The sequence below is a fragment of the Nipponia nippon genome, unplaced genomic scaffold (assembly GCF_047370975.1).
Source record: "Nipponia nippon isolate SJK-2023a ecotype South Korea unplaced genomic scaffold, ASM4737097v1 scaffold_22, whole genome shotgun sequence".
Lineage (NCBI taxonomy): Eukaryota > Metazoa > Chordata > Aves > Pelecaniformes > Threskiornithidae > Nipponia > Nipponia nippon.
Genome location: NW_028262339.1, coordinates 3,309,329 through 3,329,174, shown reverse-complemented (window position 1 = coordinate 3,329,174; position 19,846 = coordinate 3,309,329). Strand labels below are relative to the sequence as shown.

The 19,846-nt window shown below is 41.9% G+C and overlaps 1 protein-coding gene and 1 pseudogene across 2 annotated transcripts in view; one reads left to right on the top strand and one right to left on the bottom strand.

Annotated features, from left to right (window-relative positions):
- Positions 1–19,846, top strand: part of LOC104013749 (potassium/sodium hyperpolarization-activated cyclic nucleotide-gated channel 1) — a 226,944-nt gene that overhangs the window by 154,442 nt on the left and 52,656 nt on the right. The gene's annotated exons all lie outside the window — the stretch shown is intronic.
- On the bottom strand, positions 508–8,140 carry LOC148055433 (uncharacterized; annotated as a pseudogene).

Here is a 19,846-nt window from a genome sequence, read left to right as displayed (position 1 = left end):
ATTGGATAGATGTAGTATTCCTGTCTTCTGTGAGCCTTATTGATCCTTGTAGAAAGCGCTGAGATTTCTTAGAATAAAGCAAGTTATTAAAAGATATTTGTTATAGCTGAATTACAAAACATTCTGAAAGGGAAAAAACACATAGCTGCAGCTCAGAAAAAACTTTTCAGATATTCTGTTTCAAAGGATGCATACTGTTATTTAAAAAAACATGCTTGCACTTGTAGATATGCTAATTCTTTTATTTATTCTTAAATATTCTTTAAATATTTTGATGCATAATAAAGACCATTGTGAACTCAACCCTCTGACATATAACTGAATATGACAATATAGCCACTAGAGCCCGTGTGGACTGCACAGAGACTTATTCATTGAATGTGAAAATGTTTGTTGTGTCAGGATAGGGCCTTTACTAGCATCACTTGCTTTCTCTTTCTGTCAGCTCATCTTATCAATTTTCATTTATTATAATTACCTAAATTTTTGCTGCACATAGTTGTGATATTTAATTTGACCTTGATCTTTCCAGGTTTTAGAATGGGAAAGAACAATAGATATTATTGCAACAAGTAAGGACAAAACCTATTCCCCCTCTCCCCCTGTCACGGATGGAGTGAGAGTGCACTTGTAAGAGCAATGTTTATTGATACCAAAGTTTGATAATAAATGTGACAGTGGTTTAATGAGATTCTAGGAGTCTAGGTGCGGCTGGATCCAATCCCAGTCCCAGACTTGGTCAACGGTTTATGTCTAAAGGATTATATAAGCGCAATCAATCCTTTATATCACTTAGCTAAGATTTCAAAGTTTAGCATGCTATTAGTCACTTACCGAGGATCTGTTGCGGCAAGGAATCTCTCAACCTCGAGGAGTAACCTTGAGAGGCATCCATACTCAAGGCATGCAGCCCGCTGCTGTGCAGGAGAGCTCAAAGGGCTCTTGGGCTTCTCACTATTTATGGGGGTAAGATGATTGACTCATAGTCATATTTACATACCGACTGCGTACGTTAGTTTCTTCCAAATCTAGCTTGAGTTGGGCACTGACCAGCACTGTGGTTAGGTAGACACATTGCCATAAATTAGCCCTTGGCTGTTGTGTTGTTATCTGTCTCCCCCGAATCCACTTTGAGCTGGATGCATCCATCACAACTGCCACTGGTGATTATCACTTGAGCAGGGTTATGGGAAAAGGTCAGGTGTGGGGAGGGGGGCAGGAGGGTACAGGGGGAGCATACCACCACACTCCACCCCGTGACTATAGTCAATTCATCTTACCTTCACAGAGCGGTGGTACGTTCACCTCTTGCCTCTGTGCCATAAATAGTATATTGATAGTTTGTGCACTGATAGATCCATGGTAAGTAGACAGTGAAGCACTGCTATTTTTTATATGTTAATTTGTATGTTTTGGGTGGTTGAAGTTGGGTTATTTGTTTTATCATGTACCAAACCTTTATATACAACATAATTATAAGCAATAGGCATATTAGAGTTAGTAAAATCACAACTGGTTGAAGCATAAGATTAAACACTCCCGTTGCTGTCGGTGACCATCCAAGAAGAGTTTCCCACCAATGGTGTTCTCCATCCTTCTTCACTCTTTCCAAGACATGGTATATCTCTTCTGCATCATGATGAACAGTGCTTAGAGTTTTGTGTCCATTGTTTCGGATGCGTTCTAGCAGTTGACTCAGGTCATCATGTTGTAGTAGTTTCTTCACCAACGTAAGATTCATTCCGATGGGAGTAGGCAATAAATCTTGAATCAATGTATAATTAGATTGTAACAATTGATAAGACGTAACAGAAGCTGAATAATTAAAGTCACATCCCATAATTTTAGTAAAGTTAAACACACAAATATTTGAGTGATTACTTGTATCTACAGTAATGGTATCTACGAATATAAAATCACACAGGGTTCTTATACAGACACATCCTTTTTCCAATATATACAAGTATAGTTTCAGGGGATTCATTGGGATGTATTTCAAAATGACAAGCATTTTGTTCAGTGTCAAGACAAATGTCTTGGGCTTTGATGGTGTTACTCTCTGTCGTGGTTTAACCCCAGCCAGCAACTAGGCACCACACAGCCGCTCACTCACTCCCCCCCGGTGGGATGGGGAGAGAATCAGAAGAGTAAAAGTGAGAAAACTCATGGGCTGAGATAAAGACAGTTTAATGGGTAAAGCAAAAGCCGCGCGCACAAGCAAAGCAAAGCAAGGAATTCATTCACTACTTCCCGTCGGCAGGCAGGTGTTCAGCCATCCCCAGGAAAGCAGGGCTCCATCACGCGTAACGGTTACTTGGGAAGACAAACGCCATCACACCCAATGTCCCCCCCTTCCTTCTTCTTCCCCCAGCTTATATACTGAGCATGACGTCATATGGTATGGAATAGCCCTTTGGCCGGTCTGGGTCAGCTGTCCTAGCTATGCTCCCTCCCAGCTTCTTGTGCACCTGGCAGAGCACAAGAAGCTGAAAAGTCCTTGACTAGTGTAAACTCTGCTCAGCAAGAACCAAAACATCAGTGCGTTATCAACATTATTCTCATCCTAAATCCAAAACACAGCGCTCTACCAGCTACTAAGAAGAAAACTAACTCTATCCCAGCTGAAACCAGGACAGTATCCACCCCTTATTCCATACCATTTACATCATGCTCAGGTCCCACATTATCCAATACATCCTCATTAACCACCACCCCACTTATTTTATGGACCACCCCTGTAAAATGTCTGTAAAATGTCCATAAACATCCACAAATGTCCACATAATGTCCATTGAGTTCATTTAGTCCGAGACTTTGGGCTCCATCTGTGATGGTGGTCACTCAGGACAGGAGAGGTGGTGTGTTACGTGGAGTTATTGGGCACCAAAGCCAGCTCAGGTTGGGTCACTGCTGCACTTGCACTGCTTCTTGTAAGGCTTTTTCTCCATTGGTTCAGGTGGTTCCTGGTATGGTAATTCCTATAACATGCAACTCAGATCATGGGTTACAACAATTTAAAGGTATTTCCATTACAATCTCCACCCCTGGCCCCTTTGGACCAGACCATTGGGCTTAACACTGCAATGGACTCCTCCCCTTGCCCCTGCTCCGGCTTGGACTTATCCACAGACTGCAGTCCCTTAGGTGTTTACCTGCTCCAAGCGGAGCCTTGTCTATGAGCCACAGTCTCTCCAGGGGTATACCTGCTGCGGCATGGATTTATCCACAGCCACAGTCACTTAGAGGTGCACCTGTTCCCACATGGCCTTCTCCATGGGCCACAATGCTTTCAGAGATATACCTGCTCCAGCGTGGCCTTGCCCGCAGCCACAGTCTCTTCAGAAGTAAACTTGCTCCACCGTGGCCTTACCCGCAGCCACAGTCTCTTCAGAAGTAAGCTTGTTCCACCATGGCCTTACCCATGGCCACACGCTTTGAGGTGCTCCAGCATGACCTCATGCACAGCCACTGATGCCTCAAGGTGTACCTGCTGCAGCATGGACTTATCCACAGCCACAGATGCTTCGAGGTGTACCTTCTCCAGCGTGGACTTATCCTTGGGCCACAATCCCTTCAAGAGGTATATCTGCTGCGGCACAGACATAACCATGGCCACAGATGCTTCGAGACATACCTGCTCTGGCATGGGCTTATCCACGTCCACAGACGCTTCGGGGTGTCCTGCTCCCACATGGACTCATCCACAGGTCACAGTCCCTTCGACTCGAGTTCACACTGGAGTTCCAGCCTGTCCAGTACAGCAGCACAGAAACAGCAGCGATGCCCTGGCCATCTGCCAGCCCAGGCGCATGGCTATTGCTGTTATCAAAATGTTCCCAGGCACAGCAGAGTAAGATGATAAGCAGTTCAGCAAGCAGCAAAAGCAAAAAGCAGCCACTAACGAGCACTAGACTCTAATATACAGTAAGGCAAGCAAGCCCCATGGCAAGTACAGAAGCCTGCCGATTAATACCTAAACAGCAATACCTGCTATAACTTCGATCTAGCACATTCCAATTAAATCTGTCGTTATCTCGAACCCTTCGAGCCCCACGTTGGGCGCCAAAAAGGACTGTCGTGGTTTAACCCCAGCCAGCAACTAGGCACCACACAGCCGCTCACTCACTCCCCCCCGGTGGGATGGGGAGAGAATCAGAAGAGTAAAAGTGAGAAAACTCATGGGCTGAGATAAAGACAGTTTAATGGGTAAAGCAAAAGCCGCGCGCACAAGCAAAGCAAAGCAAGGAATTCATTCACTACTTCCCATCGGCAGGCAGGTGTTCAGCCATCCCCAGGAAAGCAGGGCTCCATCACGCGTAACGGTTACTTGGGAAGACAAACGCCATCACACCCAATGTCCCCCCCTTCCTTCTTCTTCCCCCAGCTTATATACTGAGCATGACGTCATATGGTATGGAATAGCCCTTTGGCCGGTCTGGGTCAGCTGTCCTAGCTATGCTCCCTCCCAGCTTCTTGTGCACCTGGCAGAGCACAAGAAGCTGAAAAGTCCTTGACTAGTGTAAACTCTGCTCAGCAAGAACCAAAACATCAGTGCGTTATCAACATTATTCTCATCCTAAATCCAAAACACAGCGCTCTACCAGCTACTAAGAAGAAAACTAACTCTATCCCAGCTGAAACCAGGACACTCTCACAAATAAATCCTTGTTGTTCCTGTACAACGCATGCATTAACATCAACAGTTTGCCATTTGTTTCCATTTTGTTGGGCCCACACTCTATGTTCTAATGGATAGAGTACAGTTCCATTGTAATTTAATCCTAATGCAATGATTGGGTATATGGTTTATACCGAAGCATTGTGTATTGTTAAGACAAAAGCTGTGGCCTTATTGTTGATAGGGTCATAAGTGAAATTGACTAAATACCACCAGGATTTGAATTCTTTCTCAAATTTAGTTGCATTATCCCAAATTACCTTTCGAATTTCAGTGCGTAAGGTGCCCTCTTCACCTTCTCTCATAATTGCTGCTACCATAGATTGCATCCACAGTTGAGCTTGGATACCACTAAGAGCTAGCGAAACATTATTTTGGGCTATACCAAGTGCATCCACAATCAATTGGTGGTCCCTTTTATTAATTTTTTCCCACTGAGGTAATATATCAGATAAGAGCCATTGGTTAGTTCCCAATGCTAACAGAGAAGACTGCAATGGGTGTTCTAATTTGTTTAAATCACTTGTTGTGGTGCTCAGTTTATTTACAAGTACTTCAGCATCTATACTATTTAAGACTCCCAATCCTGTTCCTAGGACACCAGTCACATCTCTCCTTGTTCGTCTTGGAGAGGTGAGGGTTCGCCCATGTAACCATGCTAACCATCCTACATAGGACGTACCCAGGAATGGTGAACAGGCTGGTTTGATTGTAGAGATATTAATTTGCATCAGTAGTTCTACTCGTTTAAGAGACCATGATGGATTAAATAACACTCATTGTTGGCCTGTATTTTTGATCACATACGGTCCAATTTCAGAAATTTGTGGGTATAGGGTTTTCTTCTCCTTTACAATTGGGGCAGATGTTGTTGTACTTATCACGTCCCACCTGGGGAGGAGGGGGGAGGAGTGACAAAGATTCACAAATCCTCTTGGTGTGGATTGAGGTGGGCCAACACTCAAGGTCCATACACAAACACCAGCTTTAATAGAAAGCTTCTAGAGACAAATATTGAGTACAAATATTCGATACCCGCCAGCCCTCTCACGGTTATATCCACCCCAGCTATGCGGTTTTATGGAAAGTCAAGGTAGGCCATGCAGTACTTGACTTCAATTTAACAACTCTAACAACTTAATCACCTTAGGAAAAGTGAAAGAGAGAGAGAGAGAGAAGGAAAAGAGAATCACCAGTCCTGGATCCAGCGTTGGTCCTGCCAACAAGGGTATTCGGTGAGGAAAGAAGAAGAGTGAGGAGAAGTGAAGGTTCTTATAGAGATGTTGATTCTGTGCAGGGTGCTTGGTGATAATAATTCCACAAATCACGCACACACGAACATGAGCATGAACACAAACATGAGTACCAGCACACACGAGCACACAAACTATAGCACATTTATCAGGCTACATGATTAGTATAAACCCACCTAAATTTACACTTATTGGTTAGTGATTAACATTTCATACACTATTGGTTTACTGTATTTAAATTAGCCTTGCTTGCTATGTAAATTAGCACGCATGCTCCTTTCAGGTGTGGGGGGGGCAAGTCTTTTCAGTCCTGAATTGAGTCGGTGGTCGCGATCTCCCCTCGCCACATTTACCTTTCACCTCCTTTCTGCAGTTTTATCTTCTCTGGCCACTGTCCAGTCTTTGGTGCCAAGATGTTCACTTTTATCGGCTTGTCAGCTCTTCTTCAAGGTTAGAGCCATTAGTTTTCCACAGTTTGTTATCTTTTAGCTCCCTCCCAAATTCCTTTCCCAAGGCACAAGTAGTTAGTAGTTTTGCTAATTGGAAAATTACATCAGCGACCAGTCAAACCAAGAGGAGTGATACCAGGACTGTCCCCCAGGCAGTAGGTGTGGGGGGGGGAATAAGACGCTTCACAGACCACGGGGAATGGGGCCGAGGCAAGGCCGCCCTGTCTCCACAGGACTCCCTCCCTCACCCTCACTCCAGGTACTGTCCGGTCCTGGGTGCTAGCGACCGTCGCTCTGCATTGTGGTTTTAGCACCCAGGCTGTTTGAGACATCTTGTTGTTTTACACTAGCAGTTCTCTACAGTACTAGGCTCAATAATGTCTATTTTAAATTTAAAGGATAGTCCCACACTACAGTGAGCCCAGAGGCAGACTACGAAAGCAGGTTGTACTAAGGTAAAATTGTACCAACAGTCCAATTTTTCAGAGGTGCAAAGTTTCGTATCTTTTACTATTGGGTTTGATGTAATATTGTACACAGAAATCTTAGATACCTTCTCATGTGTAGACCTGTTGATCATCCGGCATCCTATTTTAATTTTTTTTCCTGCCGTTCCCCAAAGTCGGGGAACTTTATTAACTTCTTCCCGGCTCCATTCATTTTCCGAGTATACCTCAGTTCTGTGCATGACCACAGTGCAAAGATGTAAATCTCCCTTACCAGAGTGTATTCCCATACTCCCAGCATACTTAACACGAGCTTGAGACCATGGCCACTCTAGTGTTTCTTGACCACAGGCTAAGAGGAGCAGCATTGTTAGGGTTTGGAATAGTAACATCAACACAGCATTTTCGTTTGCCATCCTGCTGGGTGCTGTAAGAGAAAAATAGACATTTGTTTCAGTGGGGAGAGTCCGAACAGGTTATCTCATTAAAAAGAAGGAAAAATCCATCATGCACTAATTCTATGTTTTGCACCACTGCTATCAGTAGTTTCCCAGGCAAGTGGGCCACGAGGTTTAGTTAAAGTCATCAGCACAATACCGATGGATGGTAGATTGACCATCACAGGCTGTCCTGGCTGTAATGTTATAGGATATTCTCCTTTCCCAGAAGGCAGAGCGCTAAGCTCAGTTTTTACAAAGAATGCTCAGCTTACAGGGCTTCCAGTAGGCCCATATCAATTATTTAAATGGTGGAGTACTTTGGGAAGTCTCGTATCCCATTGAGCCTCGTGTGGTTTGAGATTCCTTTTCAATAAGCCATTAGCTCTTTCTACCATCCCATTTGATTGAGGGTAATATGGGGTGTGGAAGACCCATTTAATTCTGTCTTGTTTTGCCCAGTCCTGCACTTCCTTACACAAAAAGTGTGAGCCATAATCACTTTGGATAACATCAGGAGTAGGTAGATTTGCGAACCAAAATGATAGCCCTCACACAGTATTTCACCCATCGGCTTTCCGACATTTAGTTGCCATAAGCAAGCCAGAGACTACTTCCACTCCTGTGAGGATGTATCGATATCCCGCAGAGGATTTGAATGGTCCGATATAATCAATTTGCCATGTAGACCATAAAGTTTTCTCTTCATTGATATGTAAAGGTGGTGCTTTAGCAGGATGATCTGCTTGTAATTTCAACCTACACTGGGGACATTCTGTTAGAATAGTTTCACAAGTTTTTCTGTTTATAGGCCAGCCTTTACTCTGTGCAGCAAAGTGATTCTTTACCTGTGTGGCCTAGGTTTTGATGTAACCATTCTCCCAATCGATACCACTCAGAATTTAAGGTGATTTTCCTAATTTTAGTTAGCTTTTGATTCCACTTTGTGGCTGGTTGATTATCCTTAGCATGAGCTTTTACCCATCCCATTTTGAAGGGTGTTTTCCTGGCTATAGCTAATAATAATTGCCAATCTTTGTTTCTCCAAACTGTGGATCTATTTACTTCACAATTCAAGGTTTCCCACTGACAGAGCCACTGTATGGCACCAGCCCACACAGCGTAAGAATCTACATATATGATTTTTGCTCCATCTGTTGCGGCAAGGAATCTCTCAACCTCGAGGAGTAACCTTGAGAGGCATCCATACTCAAGGCATGCAGCCCGCTGCTGTGCAGGAGAGCTCAAAGGGCTCTTGGGCTTCTCACTATTTATGGGGGTAAGATGATTGACTCATAGTCATATTTACATACCGACTGCGTACGTTAGTTTCTTCCAAATCTAGCTTGAGTTGGGCACTGACCAGCACTGTGGTTAGGTAGACACATTGCCATAAATTAGCCCTTGGCTGTTGTGTTGTTATCTGTCTCCCCTGAATCCACTTTGAGCTGGATGCATCCATCACAACTGCCACTGGTGATTATCACTTGAGCAGGGTTATGGGAAAAGGTCAGGTGTGGGGAGGGGGGCAGGAGGGTACAGGGGGAGCATACCACCACACTCCCTAAACAAAAATCAGAAGTTACTCACATTTAACAATACAGTGATAACAAAATAAATGTGTTTCTTTTCAAGTGAAACTGAATAGTACACTGTGGTGGGTTGACCTTGGCTGGCTGCCAGGTGCCCACCAAGCTGCTCTATCACTTCCTCTCCTCAGCAGGACAGGGGGAGAAAATAAGATGAAAAACTTGTGGGTCGAAATAAAGTCAGTTTAATAAAGAAAAGCAAAGGCCACGTGTGGAAGCAAAGGAAAAAAAATATTATTCTGTACTTTCCATTGTTGTCCCAAAAACTTGGGTCCATTACCCGGTGTGTGTCACCCAATTCACACACAGAGTCGAGGTATTTTCTTTTATTACATAAATGTGCAAATACGGGTGCATGGTACAAACCAGCACACCGTTGATGTAAACTAACAGTTATTTATACAATCATCTAATACATATTCATTGTCACTTTGTTAAATGATTGGTTAAAATCCTTCGCCTGCCATGTAAATTACTACGCATGCTCACTACGATTCTTGAGACCTTTACTTCCTTAATCTTTTGGGTCGGTGGGTTTCTTGAGTGGGTGGTCCTTGAGTCGGTGGTCGTGATCTCCCCCTGCCGGAATTACCTTTCCCCTAAGTTCACTTAACTTTGGCAACACTAAGCAGTCCTTTATGGACCGTTAGCGAAGCAAACTATCATTCACTTTAGGGTTCTTTGTTATAAGACATATATCCTGTTTCATGATGCCATAATATTGTTAGGGTAAAAATGAGCAAGGTTAATCTTTACCAACATCACCATCAGCAGGCAATGTCCAGCCACTTCCTGGGAAGTAGGGCCTCAGTACACGTAGTGGTTGCTCTGGAAGACAAACACCTTAATAACAAATGCCCCCCTCCCCTCCTCCTTTCTCTTAGCTTTTATTGCTGAGCACGAGGTCATATGGTATGGAATATCGATTTGGTCAGTTTGGGTCAGCTGTCCTGGCTATGTCTTGATGCTGTGCTGCTCAGTGGTAGCCAAAACGCTGGTGTGTTATCAACACCTTTCTAGCTACCAATACAAAGCACAGCACTATGAGGGCTGCTATGGGGAAAGTTAACTCCATTGCAGCCAGACCCAGTATATATGCTCAGTTTGAGGGTAAGACTTTAGGAGAGGAATATAAATCACTCAGAATGTTCTCACTAGACTGCTCTCCTGTTTTGTTCTGGTACTTCATTATTGTATTTCAGCTTCTCATTACAGTCAATCTTGCTGGGGTAATTTGGCTGGTTATTTTTGCCTGGTATCTCTAAAAAGGCGATTGGTTCCTCCCAGTAGCAGGTACTGTGCAAGCCAAGTGCTATCCACCTGGCTGCATCATACCTGTGCCAAACTGTGCAAAACAAAAAAAATAAAAAAAATCCTTTAGAACACATTTTTCTAAACACTAAATATTTACTAAAAGCATAATGAAAGCAGATCTTTTCATAAAAATGCACAATGCTATGAGTTAGCATTGTACAGTTTGGGGTTAGGAAAATGTCATTTTCATATAAGCATCTATACAATCACCTTCTAGAAAAAATATTTGTTCATCAGCTGCTTTTTATTATGGGCGGTGCTGAATGCCTATATATATTCAGGCAGAGCTGGCTGAACATATTTCTTTACTGCAGAATTTGATGTAAATGTAAAAATTTTATAAAGTTTTGAAGAAAATGTTGAGCAATTCTAAAACAAAAAGTGAAGGCAAGTCTTTGGGTGTTTCTTATTATATATTTGATAGGAGCTGGTAACCTGAGTTTAATGGAGTTAATTCCCCTAAATAAGATACCTCCCTATCCTTTTTCATTTTTCAACATTATTTTTTCTGGCACAGGTCTTCCTTTTCTCCTGACTTTGTAAAGAATTTAAGCAAGTAAGAGGAGAGGGTGATCACCTGGCAGAAGAGTCTAGCTCTCTTTGTTGCTGTTTCACTCCTGCACAGCATCATGAGTTTTTCAGCCCTCATTTGGGCAGTGTCAGGGCAGCATCAGAAGATGGACATAGGCCTCACCTCAGCCAGGAGTACCACTGACACCAGAGGCAGCCCAAAAGGCTAACACAAAGGAAAATTGAGGCAGAGAGCCCAAATGGATGATTGATCAGTGTAACAGAGGAAGGCACCTGTGACTTTTTCCTATGGTATGCCTGTGAGGAAAAAAGCAGCTGGAAGTAGCAGGAGCCAAAGGATATGTGAAGTGGGAGGTAGAGAGGGATGAAAAGGGGAAAGAACCAGGACTGCACTGGCTTCTTTTAAATAGAAGAACTGTGATACACATAGGAGCTTATAATGGAGGATTTGTTGATGGCCCTTGAATTCATCTGCTGAGAAGAGCCTCTGATTGGGCAGTACATGACCTCATCTGGAAGAAATTCAGAAATGATTTGCTGTGTCTAGACCACATATCTCTTGAAGACTGAAAAATGTCCTAGTGATCTATTATTTATCTATTGCATCCTTAAAATCAAGCCCCCTTCAAAACAATAAGAAAAAAGTTATTTTCAACAAAAACAACTACTTTGCATTGCCCACCTGGAAGGACCCTCCTCATCAGGGCTGTGCGGGTGCCAGGTTGGCTTCACCAGGGTTCCTGCGCTGGAGCCTTTCCATAGTATGCCATTGTCATTGCTGGTAATGGTGTTTAGAGTACTAGTTCAAAATAAAAGTGGACTTAGATTATCAATTGCACATGTGAAACAACAGCCATTGGAGGCTATCATACTTACAGCCAGTGGTACTATAGTGCAAATTGCTTCTCTTGCCATGGAAACAAAGGCTCCTTTATTCTACTCTAAAACTAAGGTAAATTTTGCTAAAATTTCAGATGCTGAACAGAGTTCTAAAAATACACAAGATAGGAAGAAAGAGATATGTATTTTATAAATCTGATTTCTGTAAAGTCAAAGAAAATGTAAATAAACCTTAGGTCTTTTTAATTTAGAATTGTTTATAGAATTTTTTAAGAACCCTTTGCTAGGCTTTCATTACTTTCACATTTTTTCATAGCCTCTTACAGATGTTTTGTCCACCTCTCCAAAGTTGTCTATATTTGTCCTTCATGTTATGGAAGAAGGAAAAAAAAGAAAACAAAGATATTATTTGACAGAAGTTCCATTATTTCTCTTTAGCAGTTACAGATTTGTGACTTTACCTTTGGATGAACCCAGCTATATTGAATAAAACACTTTCCCTGAGTGTTTCTGCTAAAATGATCAGCACAGAAACATAGTGTCATTCTTTGTTTGAGGATTAAATCTCCATAAAGATGTGGGAAGTAATCCACTATTACTAAGAACTTTTTCTCTGTTTTTTTGGAGACTTGAAAATTCATTCCTGTTCAGTATCTTCACTGATGATCTGGATGAGGGGATCGAGTGCACCCTCAGGAAGTTTGCAGACGACACCAAGTTGGGTGGAAGTGTCGATCTGCTGGAGGGTAGGAAGGCCCTACAGAGGGACCTGGACAGGCTGGATCGTTGGGCCGGGGCCAACTGCATGAGATTCAACAAGCCTAAGTGCCGGTTCCTGCACTTGGGTCATTACAACCCCATGCAATGCTACAGGCTGGGGGAGGAGTGGCTGGAGAGCTGCCTGGCGGAAAAGGACCTGGGGGTGCTGGTTGACAGCTGCCTGAACATGAGCCAGCAGTGTGCTCAGGTGGCCAAGAGGGCCAATGGCATCCTGGCTTGTATCAGGAATAGTGTGGCCAGCAGGACCAGGGAGGTGATAGTGCCCCTGTACTTGGCACTGGTGAGGCCGCACCTTGAGTACTGTGTTCAGTTTTGGGCCCCTCACTACAAGAAGGACATTGAGGTGCTGGAGTGTGTCCAGAGAAGGGCAACGAAGCTGGTGAAGGGTCTAGAGCACAAGTCTTATGAGGAGCGGCTGAGGGAACTGGGGTTGTTTATCCTGGAGAAGAGGAGGCTGAGGGGAGACCTTATTGCTCTCTACAACTACCTGGAAGGAGGTTGTAGGGAAGTAGGGGTCGGTCTCTTCTCCCAAGTAACAAGCGATAGGACGAGAGGAAATGGCCTCAAGCTGTGCCAGGGGAGGTTTAGGTTAGATATTAGGAAACTTCTTCACCGAGAGGGTGGTCAAGCATTGGAACAGGCTGCCCAGGGAAGTGGTTGAGCCCCCATCCCTGGAGGTATTTAAAGAACGGATCGATATGGTGCTTGAAGACATAGTATAGATGGACTTGGCAGTGATAAGTTGACGGTTGGACTCGATGATCTTAAGGGTCTTTTCCAACCTTGACGATTCTATGATTCTATGATTCTATGAAAATAAGATTTACTCTGGTTGATGCATTGAACTATTTCTTCACAACCAGAAATAAAACAAGGATCGTTAGTTTATTTATTTGAAGAAAGCTATAAATTGCCTTAAAATATGTTCTTTGCAGAATGCACCCCATTGGCTTTTCTATATCTGATAGGCTCTCTAGCTCTCCTAATTCTCATTTTTATTCTAATTAAAGAATTATCTTTAAGTCTTATTAAAACTTATTAATTTTTTTGTGTACCTAGTGAATAAGTTCCATAATTCTGGAATACAGGGGAAAACAGCCTGTCGCTCACAGGCATTCCTCTGGAACTGTCAGGTCTATAATGACTGCTTTTCATTGGAGTACAAAAGGTTGCTTGGAGTATTACTTTACTGCCATGACTCTAGGGCTGTAGTTTATCAGAGAAGCCTCCAGGTGCCATCAATTCATTTCCCTAAGGATGTCTCTGAAGTGTTTATACTTCAAGACTAGATAAAGACAAGGTAAGGAGAAAAAGAAGATAGGAAGATTATAGATAGTTTGTAAGAATGAATGAAACAAAATGCCTGGGAACATGAAGAAGAGGAGCAGTTTGTTAGACTCTTGGAGGCTGTTACAGTTGTTGGTGCAGAAGGCTCAGAATCGTGAATGCCAGGTGATATTGTGTGTTAACCTCAGTGATTCAGGTGAGGCTGGAGACTTGAACAGTCTCTGATAAATGCTTTTAGATGATTTTAAAAAATTAATTATAATCTCCAAGTCACCTTTATAAGTGAAAGGGCTCTTTGCATCATGCAGTGACAAGCTATATGCTCATATAACATATGCAAGGTTTCAGACTATATATGTTAGGCAGTAGATCATAAAGTAATAATAGTTTAGTATTAATGAGGTTACCTGCTCAGAGCAGAGGTTTTCTGATCTCTAAGCTCCTGCAGTTCTTAAAAAAAAAAAAATCTTAGTCCTGCAGCTGTCTAATACTGACTCAGGTGTTTACATGTTAGATGCTTGTGATGAGGTGGATTAATTGCAGCCAATGGCCCTGTGCAGACCCTTCTTTCCCACGAGTAGCATCTGCATGGGATGAGTCTTTGTCAGTGTTTCCCACCACCTTGATTCTATGTAAGTGATTATACTTTATTGGAAAAGCAAGGTGAAATGTGATCATTTACATCACTTTCTATGTCGCAAATGGGTGATTTAGAACACTTAAGGAATCACCAACAAAGGTATCAGCAAAAGTGGTTTTAATATGATGTTGTGAAAGTGCGACTTAACGAAGTTTGATGGCAAGGTTCACTCTGTTAATTACTGCATGGAAAAATCATACAAAGGAAAATTGAGTTATACTCGAGTTAGAATGATTCGCAGAGAGACCGGAGATGCAAAGAGTAAGGAAGACCCTCCCGTTGAGTCACGAGGTTCAGAAAGGACCTCCTTGCTTTCTAAACTCCTTCCTCAGGGGGGAGTCTAGGTGCGGCTGGATCCAATCCTAGTCTCAGACTTGGACAACGGTTTACGTTTAAGGGATTGTACATGCAAAATTTATATAGCGTTTCATTAGCATCAATTCAGCATGCAATCAAAGTTACCAAGCCAAAATCAAAGTTACCATACTACAAGGTTACGCGCGATATCGGTCACTTACCAAAGATCTGCCATTGGTAAAAGGTCTCTCTGCCTTGAGGAGCAACCTTGAGAGTTGTCCCAGCTCAAGGGGAGATCACTGCCATGCAGCCACGCTGCCTAGCAGGGAGAGCTCAAAGAAGGCTCACTTAGGCTGTCATATTTATAGGATAAAGTGGTTGGCTTGTAGTCAAATTACATGCATTAGAAAAGGTATGCATGAGACTACTTGTGCCCACAACTTTCTTTGTTCCTTGATAAATGAGTCTTGGAAAAACCACCCGCTATTCATGTGTCAATCACGATTGGTGTTCCAAGCTCATATGCATCGATGCTCACTGTGTCACTCTACTCCTTTGTGGCTTTTCAGAGAACAGATTGAAAGTAGAGGAGTTCATGGCCTGGCTACAGCTCAGGCCTTTACCTCTTCCACAGCCTGCACCAAACCACTGCCAGTCTGGTCAAGGGGTCGAGCACATCTGTCACACTATCCCTATGAAGAACAAGAGAACTTTTTTCTCTCTCTCTAGCTTGATATATGCTTATGCAAAGTACAAAAGACACTGAGAGATGCCCAGCCTAGAACAACCATTTCCTCATCATTTGGACACTGCTGTGAAATGTGGGAAGGCCAGTTTCAGGTCTCTGATCAGAAGTCAAGAAAAGCAATACATACAATAACTGAGCAACTAGACCATATTTGTTTACTGAAGAATCTTTGTCTCTCCCTTTGGCTTTGAACAGACCTTCCCATGGATGATAAACTTACTGCCATGCAAGTTTCTTTGAAATGGATCAATTTAAAAAGCAAGTTCTTTTTAGTGAATTGGCATTTTCCACTAATTAATAAAAAAAAAAGGGGGCAAGTCATAATTAGGTCTTATCAGAGCCAGAATTTCCAGGATCAGCAGCTGTATCGTACCAGTGTTTCTATCTTACTCATGCTGGTGCTGCTAGTAGCATAGATGTTGGCACAACACCAAGCAGATGTAACAATTATGGTACTAATAAAACTTTTTTTTTCTTTTCATTACAACTATTAAGCAACAGACATAAAGTTACATAATTTCAACCTAATTGTTCCTTTTTCTATATTCCTTTTCTAAATTACTACTTCAAATTGCTTCTTGAAATAACTGGATTTTCTGTGGGTGAGATGCTAACAATTAAGCATGCCCATTTAGCTAAAGGCATTGTAGCATGTGCTGAATTTAGCATTATGCAATGTTTCTGTATTGCAGGATCAATGGGATGAGGTGAAGCCAATGCCACAGGAAACCACTGCTCCTGATAGGCAGACCCAACATGCATTTCTAAAAAAAAAATTCATTCAAATGAAAATAGGCAATTGACACTTGTCACCCTGTGTTCAGGGTCAGCATCAAAGGTAGCTGCAGTGTGCGTTCAGTGCCTAGAGACAGATGTCCCCATCACAGGTCCTTCAGCTGGCACAAACTGCTCCTTGTGCCTAGAACTGAACTGAAGGAGTGACTGAGCAGAGATGAGCTTCCTCATCCCCGCACTTCTCCCAGAGTGTGCATGGGGGGAGAACTCCTTTTGCCTCCTCTCCCTTCACTCGAGGCACTTTTTTAAATGTATATTCTTTTTTTACTGGCACAGGCAAATTGAAAAGAAAAAAATCCAAAACATTCAAAAGGTACAGAAAATTGTACAAGATGACTGGATAGGTATTAAATTTCACTTTGAAACTGTCAATTTTAAGGAGACCATTACAGCATATCTGATATTTTTAAATAAGCTGTCATCTGTACAGTATTTCTCATTAAAAAAGAAAATCATCCTGCTTTAGACTTGATACAGTTTTACCTATAGTGGCATGGAGAAGAGATGCTTTTCATTCCTTGAGGCTTTGATAGTTGTTTCATTAAATTAGTCATTGCCTCTGTGAAGAGAGGAACTGAGCTTGCTTTTCATGCTCCTTCCCTCCCCTTTTTAAAACAGTAAAAAGCAAATTTGTGCAACATAAAGAACAGACTAAGAAAACAAATCCTATTCAGAAAATTCCATATAAAAATTTCTCAATTACACTAATTGAAAAGAACAATAATAAGAGATTGTGTATTTTGTGGCAATTGAAAGGAAATGTTTAATTACTGTGTGTAAGTAAAATGACAGCTTAAAGCATTCTTGCAAGCTTTGGGGGGTACTCTTTGGGGGGCAATTAGTGAAAAATAGATAGTAAACAAATGATAGCTTTTAGGCTAAACAAATCACTTAGGCTAAAATTTATCACTGATAAAGAACTATAAAAGTGAACCTATCACACCATTCAGCAGGAAACTTTTTATTTTGATCTGTGGTTGATTATAAACTGTTGTTTTTTTTTTCTGTGAAAATATCTGTAAGCTAAGCAGAGTAGCAGTGAAGAAAGCAGACTGTAGAAATCTCTGAATTCGTAGTGAATTCAGCCATTCAGTGACTGTGGGATGGACAGGTGAGCTTATTACTTTGCTAATACCAAAAGAAGATAACCAAATGTATGATTGGCAGGTTTACTATCTGTTACCTTTTCTGAACGCAACCAGATCTCTGGTCATTTGATAACCATTTGTGCTTACTCATTTTTGGTATGTACAGTTATCATCACAGGTAATCATCCTATGAGTAAATGCTAAGTTTAGTGCTAACTTCAAGTTTGACCAAGTATTCAGTTAGAGACTGTCCTTCGGTGCCTTGACAGCCAGATCTAAACTTCAGCTAGCTCATGAAATAACCTGCTATCATAGTCCAGAGGACTACGCATAAATGAGAGGTGTTCATAAAATGGAAGTTGTTCCTTTTTCAAATGCAGTTGGGGGAAGTCATACAAGAGAGGGACAGGGATTTGAGTCTTGTCCCCATCTGAAACACGGAGGTATTTCAACATTCAAAACTTTTCTTTCTTTTCCTAATAATCCCAGTCAAGGCTAGGATGAAAAGGATTTTAAAAGGATGAACTATACAAATACCAGACATACAGTAACCCTTGCAAGGGGCACGGCAATGTTTCTTGATTCCTGGTTGAATTTCCAGTGGAGGATGAGAGTCCCCTTTGGCCAAGTGCATGGAAACCGGCTGCAGCCATCAAGTGAATATGAAGCAGGAGCCTAAAGAGATTATTTTTAACATTAGGACAGAATCAATGAGTCCACTCCTATACAGATGAAAAAACTGTTGTCATATGGAAGAGAATGAGCATTGCAAATAGCAAATATGTAGTAGCAGCTACTGAAGATAATGCTTTTAAATGTTGGGTGAGACTGAATAGAAGTTGAGCTTAAACACTTTAGGAATTTTTATCCAAAATTCTTTATAGCTTGGGAAGATGTTTTTGCGTTTCTCTCTTTTCTGTCCTCCAGTAATCTAAAAACCATTCAGGTGCTCAACCAAGGGCAGTAGGTAAATGCTTACACCTATGTTGTGTTTGCATAACATGAGGGCCTTGCAGTAAGTTAGCAAGGTAAGATTCCCTTATTGTAGAAAAGAGCTGATTGGTGATCATGTTCTCCACTTTATTCTAGCTGCCGGTAGTTGAAGCTCCAGGCTAAAAGCATCAGCACAGCTAATACAGTGCAGCACACCCAGTATATTATTGTTTGATTCTGTAACTGTGAATTGAGGTACTGTCGTGGTTTAACCCCAGCCAGCAACTAAGCACCACACAGCTGCTCAATCACTCCCCCCACAAAGGGATGGGGGAGAGAATCAGAAGAGTAAAAGTGAGAAAACTCATGGGTTGAGATAAAGACAGTTCAATAGGTAAAGCAAAAGCTGTGCATGCAAGCAAAGCAAAGCAAGGAATTCATTCACTGCTTCCCATTGGCAGGCGGGTGTTCAGCCATCTCCAGGAAAGCAGGGCTCCATCACGTGTAACGGTTACTTGGAAAGACAAACACCATCACTCCAAACATCCCCCCCCCCCCTTCCTTCTTTTTCCCCCAGCTTTATATACTGAGCATGACATCATATGGTATGGAATAGCCCTTTGGCCAGTCTGGGTCAGCTGTCCTGGCTGTGACCCCTCCCAGCTTCTTGTGCACCGGGCAGAGCATGGGAAGCTGAGAAGTCCTTGACTGGTGTAAGCACTACTTAGCAACAACTAAAACATCAGTGTGTTATCAACATTATTCTCATCCTAAATCCAAAACACAGCACTATGCCAGCTACTAAGAAGAAAATCAACTCTATCCCAGCTGAAACCAGGACAGGCATACAAATAGTTGATGAATGGATTGCATGACTGACAACAATTGCAGTGAGGAGATAACAACTTTGGAGACCTTATATCACCAATCTGACAGGTTCATTAAATAGCACTGTTTGCAGTCTGAGATGGAAAAGATGCATGTAACAGTATTCTGCAGTATCTACATGCCCTGCCCAAACTCCCACAATCAAAAATAGGGGTTCCCTATCTTTTGTGAGCAGGAATACTGTTTTTACCTCATTTACACTACTGTATGTCAGGAGTAATGCTTGCAGTTGGTAACACGTTAAGGTGTTAAAGGAGAGAAGAATACCAGGTTCTCTGAATAAATGTGACAAGAAAATTGAATTGAAAATCTGTTAAATAGCCATTAATAAATATAAGCTATACAGTTCTTCTCATTCCTTTCCCATTAATCTGTAACTTAATGTCTTTTATTATTTTAACATAGAACCCACTTATGAAGACTTCATAAGTGTTCTTGCAAAAGGAAAAAAAGTGTAGCCTGCTGTCTACGATTATCTCATGTTATTCAGATTTTTCCTAGGAGAATCAAGCCTCAGGGATTTTTCCAGACATTATTTTTATTTCTACAGATTAGATTATTCATTCAGCAAACAGAAACAATATCATGTGATGTTTAGACACACAACCATGCAGCTCAGCTAGTGAGTTGGAACTATTGAATACTGGGTTAAGAGATTATTTTAAAAGCTTGTAAACAATCTATTATCTAACTTCTCAAATGACTGAGTGAAAAAAGCAAATTAATTTATTATTTCCTATGATAAGGAGATAGCTATTATAAAAAGGGGGAAATGTGCCATATCAAATTACACATGGGGGGGGCGTGCAATTTGTACATACCATCTTAATAGCAATGCATAATAGAACATATA